Here is a 15,638-nt window from a genome sequence, read left to right as displayed (position 1 = left end):
ATTTAAGGCTCAAAGGGAACAGTTGGTGGTGATAGTCAGAATGCGGAGCCAGGCTAGATTTATAGGACTCGTTCATAATTGTTCATCTGCTAAACCTAGCGGCAGTGATATAGGCGGTTGGGGGAACGGCAGAAACTAGTGGGCCACCCAGTGAAGCTATTGTTGTTGTTGTCGCAGCCTGTGACACGTGTGCTAAGGAGTTATCATCTTCTTGTTCGCTATGCTATCTAAATGGCGATATGTCTTCTTTTCGTCATTGTCCTTGCCACACTAATTACGTGGAGTTTCCCTCCCATTCAGAGAATGCATCGTCCCAATATGAAAGTCAAGTGTATGCATGCACGAAACATTAAAGCGCGAATCTTTTGGATAAGTATGGCTTTATAGGCACCACATTGCAATGAAAATCGAGCACGCATCGACGCTACACGGCACGCCTGTGACATCGCGTGATTTCTCGCGCGTTGGTGATAGGTGCGACGCACACCAGCAGTGGCGATGGCGACGGCGGACACTGCCTGCCGCCTGTCTTACCTGGCTAATTAAGGACTTCTTGTCCTGCCAAGTGAGAACGGGCGAGCTGTGCCTCCTACTGCTCCATTGTGTCATTGCTATTTGGCCCACGAGGACGCTTAGTGCACTCACAGGTTACATGTGTTAAGGCGGGTATGCCACAGCACCAAAGGCAGTGGGCCCTATAACGAGTGGGATACATGGCGTTAAGCATTTTTGGACGGGGGTACGGCCCAGTCGGTATTTTGCGCCAATCGGTGGCCTCTTCTCCGCTAAGTTGTGGGTGAGGTGGCGGGTATTTTCTGTGGACTCCGCTCTGATGAGCGCCGGTAAGAAAAGAAATAGGATAAGAAAAAAAAAGATAACATTTTGTGGCGTCTAACAGTTTCTCTCAGCAGTAGTTTTCAGACCTGACCCGGAACGTCTGCCGGAGACCCCAAGCGTCGGAGTGTTACGTCACTCCTCTTCGCCTGCGACTTTTCTCTCAGTCAGACGGGCTCCAATCACCGTAGCCTGTGCTCGTTACGTCGTCACCAAGTTCGTCATCGAGCGCGCTGTGGGCAGCGGGCTCTGTGTTAGGGCTCTTTTGTTTTCAGCAACCCTTGCTGTATGCTTTCATAGTTCTGGTGTCCTCATGAATTAAACCAGATAAGTTTGCCTTTGACTCCTGGTCGTTCATCGGAGGCAACAGTCTTTGCAAGTGGCCCCGCTACGACTCATCTAGCAAGAAAAACTGCCCCTCCCCCCTCCACCAACTAGCCGCCTTCTGCCTCCGGCACTTGTAACACCGGGCAACCGCCTGACCCCATCATATCCCAGATGGACTGCTGCTCTGCACGTCCTCTCAGGCTCGATGAACGAGTTGACTACACTCTAAAAATTTTCACACTCTTATGGGTGTAATGCGGGTGTATTCATCTTTTAACCCTTGTAAACACCCTCGAAACACCCTTTTTTAACGAAAAAGGGTGTTCAACAAGAAAACACCCTTGGAACACCCCAGCCTTTCTAATTTACACCCTAATTATAAGGGAGTAAGTGAACAAGCTTACAGTATATGATGAATGAACATTGCCAATTAAGGCGTTGATATTGGCTGTACATGAAACGCGCGCTACCTGCGCTTGAATCAGGTAGCTGGAATGATTAGATCGGGGCACCTAGGCAGCAGCGCACTGGCTCCGAACAGTGGTCAAAAATGAAGTTTCCCACGAATGTTGATATTGAACGGATGACACTAACGCGCAGACTTTGCATAGCCAGATATCTGCAAAAGGCTTCATATGATCAATAGCAAAATATTTACAATGCTATCACTGAATACTTAAAGGTGTGCAACCAGTTAGACTGGGAATGGTTAGGAGTGAGGGCTAACGGTAAATAGCTCACCAACTTACGGTTCGTAGATGACATTGGCATACTCAGCAACACTGCAGACTATTTGCAACAAACGTTTGAGGAACATGTCGAAGAAAGTGTAAGTATGACTGAGAGTTAGTATGCAGAAGAGAAAAGTAATGTTCCGCAGCGTGGCGAGAGAACGAATGTCATGGTCGGCAGTCAGCCTCTAGAACCTGCGCAGAAATACGTTTATTGAGCTTAATTATTTGCAGGGGCCTCTGATCAAGGAAATTAACAAAAATAAAACATTAGCTGGAGAGCCTACGGCAGGCATTACTAAATCATGACCAGGGAGCTTACTGCTAACCATTGCTTTCTACCGTTACTAACGTATGGGGCCGAAACTTGGAAGTTACCAAAGAAGCTTGGGAAGACGTTGAGGACCGCGCAACGAACGATGGAATGAAAATTATTAGGCATGATGATAATAGACTGGAAGACAGCGATGTGGATTAGAGAGCGAACGGGAATAGCTGATATACTGGTTGACATTATGAGGAAGAAGTCGTGCTGGGCAGACATTGCAATGCGTAAGGGAGAGAACTGCAGGTCTATTGGAGTTGCAAAATGGGTGCTAAGGGAAGGAAAGCACAGTCGAGGACGGCAGAGAATAATGTGGACGTGATGGAATCGGGAAACTTGAAAACACGTGGAACCAGTTAGCACAAGACAGGGGTATTGGAGATCGCTGGAGAAGCTTTCGTCCTGCGATGGAGGTCAAAATAAGCTGATGAGGATGATGATGTGACGACATCCATGCTAGCTTCACGGCATGTCTTTCATGTTATGTCATGCATGCGTGTCATGCACGTTCTGATAGCTCGATTTCCGTCGATTGCGGGGGGGGGGGGGGGGCACAACCCCGCGCTAGTAGCGGCGTAGCCAAGTGGGGCACACCGGGCACTTGTAACGCTCACTAAAAGTAAAATTTTTGCTGCTATGGCAATGGCCCCGCTCCTTCCCCCTCCATGGTCAATTGGGACCCCCCCCCCCCCTCACACGAAAAAATTTTCTGGTTACGCCACTGTGAGGAGGGGGGTGTGAGATTGCTCTAGACCCCTCCCCCTAACTTGTCAACGGAAACGGGGGACGGGAGGGCAGCTGCCGCCGGGCCGCAAACCTTAGGCAGCCCAATTAACGGCTGTATTTCCCTTTGGACGTGAATACTGCATTAATGCCATTACACTGTAGGATTCGTGGCGGTTCGAGGGCATGCGACAATAAAAAAAAACACATACAGCCATCAGAAAGTCTTAGTTTGAGCAGATCTTTGGGAGCTGGGCAAGACTCTCACAAAAGAAAAAAAGCTTGGCACCCCTCTTACAGGCATTGTCAACTCTGGGTCCCACCGCTGACTGTACATTTCCGGTAAAAAAAAATCACCCATGAACTCCTCTCGGATTTGTCTAAGTGTGCGTAAGCATTGTGACTCTTCCTCATCTACACGCAGTCCATGTCGTTATCAATGTTATGAGAGTTGATCCGACAAGTATAAGCGCCAGCGCTGCGGCGACACGGGCTGCTCTGGTCGGCAGCGCAAGCAAAGTACTGCAGGTGGCGGGGCCAGGCGCGCTGGTGACTTTCCGTTCGTTTTGAGCCGTTATCGCTCTTTATCCCTCCTCATCCGCGACGAACCATTATCAACCGTTCTCCGGCGGCGGCTGCTTGTGGAACGGCCGCGCGAACCGTATCTTGAAAGCGAACTGCATTGTGGACAAAGTGTGCCCACTGCTGAAAACTTCACGCGCTGTGTTCTTACCGTTTACTTCGCTTTGAAAACAGACGCGCGCACACCTATCTTGAAAGTGATCTGCGAAAAGCGCATAGTGCGGCATAAACTGAAAGCTTCGTGAGCGCAGTGTTCTCGCCGCTTCGGTCGCGTTGAAGCCTTGAAGCGAGAGCTAGCACGAAGGTGAATTCACTCGCTGCTGCGGGTTCTATATTGAAAGATATCGTGCGGTACGGACTGACGGACGGATGGTTTTTCTTGTTGGGGAAGTATAGAAATGCTTACGTTATAAAAAAAAAATCGCAGGGTTCGCGAATTTCGCGATAAGAACCAACACCAACCTACTCCCCCACCCCCCGCTGAGCGATGCCGTCTTGATCGCCCCCTCCCAACCCCAGGAAAAGGGACACTACCTTTCTATCTCAGTTGAAGTAAGGATGATGAAGCGTTAACATCGACAATAACGGCATTTTCTAAAGAGTTGTCTTATGGCCTCTGAGATTTGCGCGCGAAGCTGGCGCGCGCGAACCTGAGAGGCCATAATTGGCCGCTTAATAGCATAAAAAGACAAAGATAATGCCAAACGACACAACTAAAAATTCAAACAAAGAACTGATCTTAGCTATACCGTTTGGGGAAAAGAAAAAATTAGACAGCCGCAACACACGCCACTAAAGCCACCACCGCCGGCATAACGCGGAACCAACTGTTGGCAACATTCATTCGCGCGTCATTGCTTCGTCCGCGTCGTCTCCGCAACGAGAGCCGCCATCTTCTCGCGCCTAACGTTTTGTATGGTTTTGTTCTCTGCAATCCGCGCACACAGCTCATCGGTGGCTGCACGTCTGCTCGGCGTCACAATGCGGCCTGCGTCATTTTCTGGTGCTCGCGCAATCGGTGTGAAACATGTCGCATGTGAAATGTTTGATAGAAGTGCCTCACGTCCAAGTCAAGCCGCCGCACGGGTGTATGGCTGTGCGCCCCGTTCTCGGAAGCGTCGACGGGTTTCCGGCATGCGGATTTCAGGTACGTGCAAATGCGTTTCGCCCTCCTATTGAGCTCCGGAGCAAAGCGTGCAATATTTCATGTGAAAGATGCAGTGCCCGTGATCATGGTGTGAATTTCGAGTGGCAAACGAGAACTTTGGCACTTAGAGCACACCGCGGCTGCTAAGTCAGCGTGGAAATTGTTTTACGTTACCGTAATATGTTGCTGTCAGTCTAATCTGCGGCTCGTGGATAGCTAGCCCATTGACGTTTGCTTGTGGCAGCGATAGGTGTATAAATGGAAGCGGTAATAATTTTCGAGAGCAGAGTTTTTTCGCTCGATGTTTGGTCGTGTTCATGGCGTTATGAAAGCTAGAAAACTAAATGGCTTGATCGTGCTTAGTTCCAACTCCAAGGGGCGTAACGTTGGCGCTGTATATGTTTGTTTTCGGTGTCACGAGTACCACTTTCATGCTTTTGTTGCATGAGAGTGGTAGCTGCTGCGTGCCGTCTGGGTAGAACACAATAAAAGCAATTTCCTCACTCATACGTATGCAATGTGAGGTAACCAAATTTCCAGCGTTTTATTCGGAGCGTAAATATCCAGTATAGTTTAGTAAGAAACTCAAATTCTGTGTTAGCTTAGTAGGCGTGAAACAAGTGAAACTCGCATTCCCTTTTGAATTGTTAGCCCAAACTGCACCGCCCCCAGATGCGTCATCGGGTAATTGACAGTAGCTTCGCTACGTGAGTTGTTTTATGCGCCTATATTGCCCGGTTAAGTATCCTGTTCATTTATGCTGACGCTCGTTCATCTTGATTTTAAGCGGTTACTATCCCCGAGTACCGGACGATGCCAAACTTGTGAGGTGTAGCAAACGCGGGAAATTCAAAGTGGCGTGGCTGCAAGGCCCTGTTTTTACGTTTCTTGCATTCAAAGCCAACAGACACAGTATCACTGATTTATTTTCCATTTCTGCTGTACTTGATCAATCTAATGTGACAACTGCATCTGCTCTTTAATGTTCTCCATTTACTGTGTACAATTCAGCTTGGCTGCCACCTTCTCTTCAGAGGATGCCGCTGTGATAGCTCTTTCGTATAGCACATGCCTCTAGACCCTTGTGTTTCAAGGGCTCCCGCGAGGCAGCAGTGCTTCAAGTAATTATACCATCCTATATATTTTCTATTTTGCATCATTCTTCCACGATGGATTTTAATGTTAATAGTATTTGTCATTAGTCATCGCCATAATGTTATAGCACGTAGATTTTACGCACTTCACATCGACAATTTTTAGGCCAGTTTACAGCCAAGTCACATCTTCCATAATACATCGTCAACATTACCACTTGTCATGGCGCTCTTTGGCCAAACCTGGCCCTTGCGCCATAAAACACCACACATCATCATCATCAGCTTGGCTGCCAGAAAATGCTTGAATTTCTTTCAGTATCCAAGTGACGAAATATTTCACTGACGGCCGTGTGTGAAACACGCAAGATGACAAAACTGATAGCAAAATGATGAGATATTTCTTTTATAGCGTTTGGACTCTACTTTTGTTGAGGATGTCGATCGACCTTGGGCCTGGCGACAGCACACCCGACATCGCCAAAGTGCAGCCTATCAGTTGAGTGCCCCCGAACGGACCATCAACATTGGAAAATGAAGCAGAGCCAGGTAGGGGCAATTTTTACTTTGGAACAGAATACTGACAGCTGCCTCTTTTTTTAAGAACTAAATAACATATTTACAAACCAATCCTTTCTCTTTGTGCAGCCTACATAGAATTGTTTTTTGCTTGTTATACAGACCTTCAGAAAGCAGTTCTGAACCCTTTTTGCATGCACAAATAAATAAAGAGGAGTGCACTTTCTGAAGAAATTGATGCACTGAAATGTGCGTTCGACACACAGTGAGATGCAAAATAACCAACAACTTTAAAGCGGTAAAAAAAATTTGAAACATGTTCTAACATCATAGCCCGCCTTGGCATACGGATCTAAATATAACAGCAACGGAAGTGCATGCAGAGAAGTGTTTGTAAATGTTTGCAAGATATCTACATTGTCTAAGAAATTGTTTTTATTTACTTGGAGCTTCTTGGTGCCATGGCAGTGCAGTAAAAGCTTAAAATGATGCCCCTGCTCCTAATAAAGCACTTTTAGATTTTAAAATTAAATTATGGGCTTTTACATCCCAAAAGCTAAAGTTTTGGTAACCTGGCTTCTTTAATGTACACCTGAATCTACGTGCATAAGCGGTATTGCATTTTACCCTCATTGGAGGGCAGCTGCCATGGCCTAGATTGAAGCTGGGACCAGCATGACTGAGCAGCATGGCATCATAGTAAGTGGGCTATTACACCAGGTCAAAATGAGAAATACTGCTTAGAACTACCAACTTCTTGGCTCACAAGCACTTTGCACTAAGTTAAAGGAGTATGTAGTACTGTCAGTGGCCATTTATGTACCAATTTCTTTTTAACCTGACTCCATTATTAAAGTGCGAAGCTTCAATTAGTCAAAACCAGCCGAAATTACAGAACCAGCTCAAAACACGCACCATGTATAGCTGGATTTGGACATGAAAATGAAGTCAATTCATGTCGCTGAAAATGGCAGTGGCAGTCACACTATTTCATGCATTTTGCCTAAAACATAGTCAATAATAACTAATCAATTTCTAAAATATTCTTTTCAAAAAGTTTTTTTCAAGCATGAAAGGAGGAGCCAAATGGTGTTCAGGTGCACGAGCAGTTAGTTGCACGGCTCTTCTTGCATGTGTTCACTGGCTTCTTTCTAGCTTGAAAGAAAAATTTGTTGCACCTATTGAGCAGTAGAATTGGGAATTGGGAATTTTTCAGGATGCTCTACAATTTTCGCACTGACACTTTTGCTTTGAATATAATATTTGAGCAGTTAAGTAATCGTTACTAATTAACTAATTAGAAGAAATGTAAGAATTGGTTTCACTTCCTCAAAACGATGGCAAACGACACTGCCTTGGTGCTGTCCAGCTACGTGGCACTTGTACATATTTAAAGCTTGCACATGTCATACAGACCACCTGGTAATTACAAGGCATATATAGAAGTGGCTAAGTTGTGTGAGCCAGCCATATGTAGCAAATCATGAGAAACAGCCATGTTTCTTTCACTTAAGGGCATGATAAGATTTACATGCTCGACACCTTGCATCAGTGTGTTCTAGGCCTGTTTGTAGTTTAGCCGCTACGTAAACAATATTTCTCCACATGTAAGCTCATATGCATCTTTCAAGTATATTGCCCCGTGTGTCCAAAATAAACCATCCTCGCGCTTCCTTCATTATGTATACATCTGTTGCTGTGCTAAATTTTTAACATGCAACTGCACAAATTTTCATCTAGTTTACATATTTCCTCGTTGTTTGGTGGCTTTATTTCTGAACAAGTTGTTTTCGTTAAACCCTGTTGCACACAGCATTTCTGCCTAGAGTGGGAATTGTTTTTTTTTTCAGATTGACATAAATACACCTTGCCTGGGCAATGTAAGGCATTCTACATAACACGGCCCTGCAATAATGTTTCATATTGCATTCCAGCATCATACAGAACTGTTTACTTACCAGTTTAGAATATGTATAAGTGTTGGAAGTAACAGAACTGGAAGAAGCCAGCAGATAATGAGGCCAAGGAAAGCATAGAGGAACATGTTTTAAGTTTTTTATATGAAGTATAGAAATGATGAATTCTAGGTAAGTGAAAGTGGATTAAAAGATATCCACCTCTTGATGGGGAACGGACCCATAACCTTCACATTACGCATGTGATATACTAACCACTGTGGTACAACGGCCGTGTTCGAGCGTCGACAATCTGAGGGGCCATTGTGGACGGTTGAATGCTGCCTCGGTGGCACAGTGGTTAGTGCATCGCATGCCTAATGCAAAGGCTGTAGGTTCGTTCTCCCCCCATGCCTGTTTTTTTTACCATTTTCATTTCCTTTTATCATTTCTACATTTAAATAGAAAATTACAAATAAGTTTCCACGTGCCTTCCCTGGCATCTTCCAGCTGTGATTCAGAAAAATTTTGACCCTCAGTATCTGTTCTCGTTTGGAAGAACAGGAGCTTCATTTTAAAAATAGTGAATTCACCTTGTTCAGCATCTCAATGTGGTCTCAAATCTTATCACAGCATGTGTATTACTAAGTGAAGTTTTTGTTAAGATGATATAGCATGGGACCTAATTAGTAGCCTTTGTGTACAGATATATGACTAGCCTAATAAATAGGAGGATTTTAAGAAGCACTTCTAACATGGTGTGAGCATGTGTTTAAAAAAACTAATCTAGCATGATTTCAGGCATAGCTGTTGCCCCTGAAAAATATTTGGATCATCTGCATTGGCATTGTTTTTAGAGAGCACCAATACTGCTTTGATAGAAGTAGCCTCGTGGAACATGAAGCGTCGCTTCTTGCTTAGTCAAGGAAATATTATCTGCATATCTGACGTGCATGTGTCATATGCTCGAATGCTGTTTAAAGGCTGCTAATAAGAAAATTACTTCACATGCCTTCCAGAGATTGCTTCAGTAGTCTATGCTACTCGATCATAAACAATTTACCAGAGTGAACTTTCGTCACAGTTGGCTTTGCAATGTTTATGCAAAATACAATTGCCTACTAGACATGTGACTGCACTAAAACTTGGAATTAATGACCAGTAAGATTTATGGGACCAGCAAAACTTAGTTTATTACTCCAGAACAAAATGCGAGGCACTTCGGTTATTTCTGCCATAGAGTTTCTTACAGTAATTACTAGAGGCATCTCTGGCGCTGCAGTCGTACCACCATGGGAATGATGGGAAGCACATGGATTTGTCTGATATTCGTGCTTGTGAATTCAGACGTTCTTGTGGCTTCGTATATTATACGCTATATAAATCTTATTGTCGTAAATTTCAGCGCAGTCTATACTCTTCGAAGTGCAGAAGACGGCGCCAACACGCACAATTGCTATTAATTGCAACGATTGAGCTTGTCCACGTAGCCAAATCGAAGGGCACCAAGCGTCTCAAGGCACTAGTATGCCCGCGATAAATTCATCAGGGCGTTGCACTCGCTTGTCGTTACATGCCTCCGTCGCTTAATGGTTTCAATATCAGACATCTGTTCTAGAGTTCCTGTGTTTGAATCGTGTCGTCGGACGATTTAATTGTTTATTTATTTATTACACAGTATATTGTTGAAAATGACTAGAATACAAAGTCACAAAGCCGTTTGAAGCCAAACAGACGAAGTTTAGGCAAATCCGTGTACTTCCCATAATTTCCATGCTGGTACAGCCGTTCTTGTTTAATCTCCTGTGGACACTAACGTCAGAGTTCCCCCTAGTAATTATTGTATGAAACTGATTTCTGCGCCTCGCTCGTGCAGAAGCGGCACCACACCTGCTGCGTAAACATGCACTACCTTTCGGCCGAGTGCAGGGAATGCTGTGAACTCGCCATGTACATAGCCTGCACTAAGTAAAACAAATCACAACGTGCAGTTGCTACCACGTTGAACTGGTGGAATGAGTAGTGAAATGCAGTACCTCCTGAACTAGTTCAGAAAGTGCAGGTTAATCAAGTGGAGATTATATAGCAACAGAAGTTGAGTGATTCTGCATTACATTCACGAAATATACTTCATGATACTTTTCCATTTATTTCCTCAGTTATTAAGAATCCCTTTTGCATTGTTGGACAAAACTACAGAATGCCAACATATTTTCCAGCATTCACTGGTAGCAAACATGTCAAAACATGTTCTAGTGTCTGGATTGCCGCTTTAGCTGTTAACCCCCAAGTTAATTCCGGAAAATGTACCAAATGTTTTACGTACTCAATTTTCGGTGTCATTCTCTTTCTAAAAATATATTACTTCATTGGTCTCTGGTTAGAAATAACACAAAAATAAGAGCTGCTCTTGAGGGCAGCTTTCCCTCAATGCCGACTGTAACTCATCTTTGACAACAAGAGCAGCATAACGTCGGGCAGAAAGAGTGCAACTAGTCATTGGCGATATTGGTACTACCTCCGGTCACTAGTACAGCTTGTGATCAGTGGTTAAAGGTTGCGACTTTGTTGCTGCCCAATTTTAATTCTGCAGCTCTTACACTTGGGTGTAGCATGTGTACGTACGTGTGCATGCATTAAAATGACTTCACACTAGAGCAAAGCAACTAGTGCAGAGAGGCATTAGTCATCTTTATATATTTGCTTTGTAAAGATGCACTAACTTTATCTTTTGCAATATAGACTTGGCGCTCATTGGCCAAAGATGCCCTTGTGCTACTAAAACCTACCAATTAATTCGCTTTTTGCAGTAGCAGGTGCTTATTCCTTTTTCAGGATTGGTCTGTGAGTTCTAATTTGTTTTTCTTGAACTGTGCAATTCCCACTCACAGGACTGCATGTCATCTAAGGTGTTCCTTTTTCAATCAAGAATGTTGAGGTTGTGTTTGTGAAACTCGATTTCTTGCCTCAAACGAGCTTGTACAAATTGACCAAGCTGATAATTCTACCTGCTTATATAATAAATGTGTTGCGGTTATGAACCCTCATAATGAATGACACACAGTATAAAAATTTTATCTAATAAAACAATTTATTGAAAATTTTCATGTTTTTCGCATTCGTGTTCACTTCTCTACTCTCGTGTCCTGTCTGCATGTCTCGCCTCTTTTTTTGCATATTAAATATCGTATAAACTTAACCATGCTTTTTTACCACAATGCAGGGGGAAAAGGTTCCGGTAACACTGCATTCAGTATGGTGGCCCAGACGTGTATGCAAGCAACCTCCTTCATGTGGACCAAGAACTACTCTGCAGTGTCTCACAGACTTCCATGCGAAGCCCTCAACATTCTCGTCTCAGTGGAATGGCTGCTCATCTATCTGCGTGTCCATCACCAAGATGGCCAGTTGTAAAGCTCCTGTACCCGTTTAAGACAGCTTAATGATTTTTTTATTTAGTTTTCATGGTTGGCCGTAGAATCTTAACATTTTTGATGTTTCTAACGTTTTTACCTGGCCCAAAGTGGTGCAATAACTTTAAACCAGTGTAATGTATTTAAGTGATGCTCACTCTAATGCCTATCTGGTTTTGTTTGTGTTTAAGAAATTTGAATGTCTGATGAGGTAACTGCATTTAAACTTGTCATCGTGGCTCTTTTCAGTGAGCTGCTAGGAAATAAGATGCAAAACTTATCACACGCCAGTTGTAGCATTTTTGTTTTCAAGACTAAAGTATACATGTTTCAAAAGATGGAAAGTGGGGAAAAAAGCCTCAAGAACATAATCATCCTAGGATTGTCATGTCCTTACAACTCTGCAATGACTAATGCCTCATACATCTTGGGAGCACATTGGTCGCAATGCCTACAGGTATACTTGATAAGTGAATAGCTTGCACTCAGATTTGCCACGCAGTTGATGGCTGGTAGCTTTTGTTTGTCGTCTGCATGTTACTACTATGTATTCAATATTCATTTACATGTGCTGCGGTTTTTTGCAGTCACACACACACACACACACACACACACACACACACACACACACACACACACACACACACACACACACACACACACACACACACACACACACACACACACACACACACACACACACACACACACACACACACACACACACACACACACACACACATATATATATTCTTCGTTTCAATAAAAATTTAGTTGAGAGTTAGCGCTCATCCTGTCTGCTTCTAGTCTGTGTCCGTGTCACTTCGCGCTACAATCCAAGATCAGGTTACTGTACCAACTTGCCCAACTTTTTCTCCTTGTGTTAAAGACACACTCAGACTTGTTCTTACTTATGTGACCGGTTATTTTTGTGCTTTATAATAAGATGCAGTGCTTTTCAAATGAAATCATGTGATAGTTCGTAGTGAGGTTATTTAAAAAAACTGTTCTGCTTAAAATTTAATTGAGCAAGCCTGTGCCATTATTCGGTGCTTATGTCTTTGTATTGGTATGGTTTTACTCATCTTCCTTTTTACTTTTAAAATGTGCAAACATTATTATGTAACCATTTCTCTTGAATGAAATAAATACTTCTGACATTTCGTCACAAATTTTACAATGATTTTGTTCAATTAGGTAACCTTCGACTAGCTGATTGTTATTCTGGTAGCTTAACTTACAATGCCTGTAGAATATTCAATGCAAGCACATGGTGAAAAATACACTAAGTTATTGGGTATAAGCAGGTCACTGTCAGTAAATAGAGCATACGTATTTTTCAGAAAATAGTGCATGCTTACATATTGAACAGCATGCACAGCTACGCATGCTGTTTTGTTCGTAAATGCTGAAAGATTATTCGACGGGGAAGCACTTTGTTCTTGGGCTTTCAGTGCTACCTTTAAGTCATATATGTGAAGGTACTAGTAGAAGCATCCCGTGGAGATAAATGACAACTTTGATGAATAGAGGTATAAAATATGTGCTTAAAACGGCAAAAAACTGCTTTACAGGCAAACGTATGCTTCCGTAGTACTGCACTTGTTACCGTCGCCAATACATGCATTGCTTGCGCTCTATTGCATTCAATATGAGCTACAGCAGCGAGCTGTGGTGTCTTTCCCTCCTGGTCGAGCTGGTGTTGCGAAAATTTTTGACCAAGAAAAGTGAAGGTTTTTAATCATTTCTGAAATGCATGTAACTATGCTTTTGGCTGTGTGCTGTTTCCACGGAGTTATAAGTACTGGTGCACCAAGGTGCGGGAGTCCTGTGTCCTTAGTGCAGCGCGCATTGTTATTGCGCTCTGCATCCTGCCGGCAGTGTACTATCACTGCAGAGGAAGATTACGAAAACATGGCGTGTGTGCCTTGCTGCAATGGCGAAACCTTAAATTGTTTGCCTGAAAGGGCCGCACGTTATGCTACCACATGACGGACCAGAAGCGCAATATGACAACGCCTCACAGATTCTGGCTCATACTGAACAAGGTAGTACCATAGCTAAGGCTAGGCAGCATTCACAACAGCTAGTCTGCCCATTAACTACATGGCTGTAGTGAACGCTAAAATACTTGCAGGGATAACACCCTTTTGGAAGGGTGTTGTCACATGCTACACCCATATTGAAAGGGTGGTTGTCTGTGTTACACCCCATATAGAAAGGGTGTTGTTTGATTTACACCCATAGGTGAGGTGACGTCATATTAACACCCCTTCTTTTGTGGGGTGTTAATGTGCACCCTTTGCTTGGGGTGTAGCAATACACCCAAAAAGGGTGTCACCCATGGGACAAGCCATTTACACCCTTAAGGGTGTTAAAATTTTTAGAGTGTACTTACAAACAAGTGTTCTCTCATGCACAAAATATCCAGATATCCGGTGATGACGGTAGCAGAGCTGCAGTGTGTTGTGCTCCGAACATTGTTCACGGTGTGAATGCTATGTGGCACCCACCAACGTCTCCGGAGCGTTCTGTTCGCGCGTCAACAGCCACTTTTTTTTTAATCTCGCACATCCAAAGCCGCCAGATGAATTCCGCAACTTTTTCGCAGCGTACGCCACTTCATGGATTCCCTCACTTTTTTGTGCAATCATGCATGGCGGTTGAGCGCAAGTCCCAACCAGGTTGTTTGCAAGAGAGTGATTGTAAGTGGCTTAAATTATTCACGAAATGCTATCGACGGCTTAGACAAGCAGTGCGCTTCTAAGCTTACAATTGCACAAAGCTGACGAAACTCCTGGCACATTGGTATTGTGTATGCGTTGTGACGTATGACTGTTTAATGGGCACGGAATGCAAACACGGTATGTATTATGGTGCCGATAACGCCTACCTTTGTTCGGACAAACGTCATTTCGTGTCTTTAGTGCAGCCCCATCACGTGTACTCGTGCAGTGTAGCGACACGCATTTTGTAACAAAAAGCCCGCAATCACAGCTAGTGATTATACACCATAAATATTTGAGAACCATGTTTTTGTTTGTTTGCAGCCGCAAAGTTTTCTCTGAATATGCAGAGAGCAACTTGGCAAGAAAGTAAGAGAAAAAGAGAAGTTCTTGATGCCAGCTCCCAAGAAAGACCAACAAATTGCAGTAAAAGGCACCGAACAAGCCGCCTCATTAGCATTCTTCCTTGTGCTGCTACTGGACGAAAAAAGCATGAACATCTGTGTTCCTCCCTGGTCGCCGTCGTGTAGCGTATCACTTCAATGCGAATGTTCGCACCCTACTTCTGTATGTAATCAAAATATCGAAGGATTCAACGTGACATTGAGCGATGTGGCATTGTGCTGGCACTTTTTTAGTACCTGCTAAATTAGTCATCGGAAAGTTTGTTGGCGGACAAGTCGATGACTACACTAAGCGGTGTTTCTTAAAATCGCACTTGTACCTTCCGGATAACTACTGGTTTCTATACGAAGTTTACAAGAAAAACGGCAAAGATGAAAAGCGATTCGCACTGAAACAAGTGCCTTGTCCTCTCTGGTTCCCACTGAAGCCTGTAGTACTGCAAGTACTGTGATTTGTTCACAACAGGTACATTGGGAGGCTACTAGAAATATTTCCTGCTTCATAATCTGGTCGCCAGGCCACACACACAGTGACTCCGGAAGTATTTTCTAAGGGGGGGGGGGTGAAGGGGGGTTTACATAAATACACCGCAGGGAAGGAAACGACAGCACATTGATATTGTTCTTCTTTGTTGAAAGAAAAAGGAAAGACATTGTGCTTTCGATAATTTATAAGAAAGTGTCATGAGATGTTACGCTCATATTATTCATAGAATATTTCGCTGCCGTTTTTTTTATTGAAATAAATATTAGGAGAGGTTGGCGCCTTTATGGTGGCACTGGCTGCTCCTTGTCACTTGGCAAAGGAAACAAATTTGCGTAAAAAGGGAGAATAGCGACACAAAATCTGACACTATGTAGAACACTGGATGAATAAAAAATGTACAGTCCAACAGTACACGAATCGCAAAGTTTTGT

General features: G+C 43.7%; 1 long non-coding RNA gene across 1 annotated transcript; it reads left to right on the top strand.

Moving 5' to 3' along the window:
* Window positions 1-4,377: 4,377 nt before the first annotated feature.
* Window positions 4,378-12,770, top strand: LOC135899187 (uncharacterized). Its single transcript, XR_010563556.2, has 3 exons — window positions 4,378-4,669; window positions 6,176-6,312; window positions 11,401-12,770. It is a non-coding gene; the product is annotated as an uncharacterized lncRNA (long non-coding RNA).
* The last annotated feature ends 2,868 nt before the right edge of the window (window positions 12,771-15,638 follow it).

Source organism: Dermacentor albipictus, chromosome 5 (genome assembly GCF_038994185.2).
Source record: "Dermacentor albipictus isolate Rhodes 1998 colony chromosome 5, USDA_Dalb.pri_finalv2, whole genome shotgun sequence".
NCBI classification, from domain to species: Eukaryota; Metazoa; Arthropoda; class Arachnida; order Ixodida; family Ixodidae; genus Dermacentor; species Dermacentor albipictus.
The sequence above is the reverse complement of the archived record's forward strand: the minus strand, read 5'-3'. Positions and strand labels throughout refer to the sequence as shown.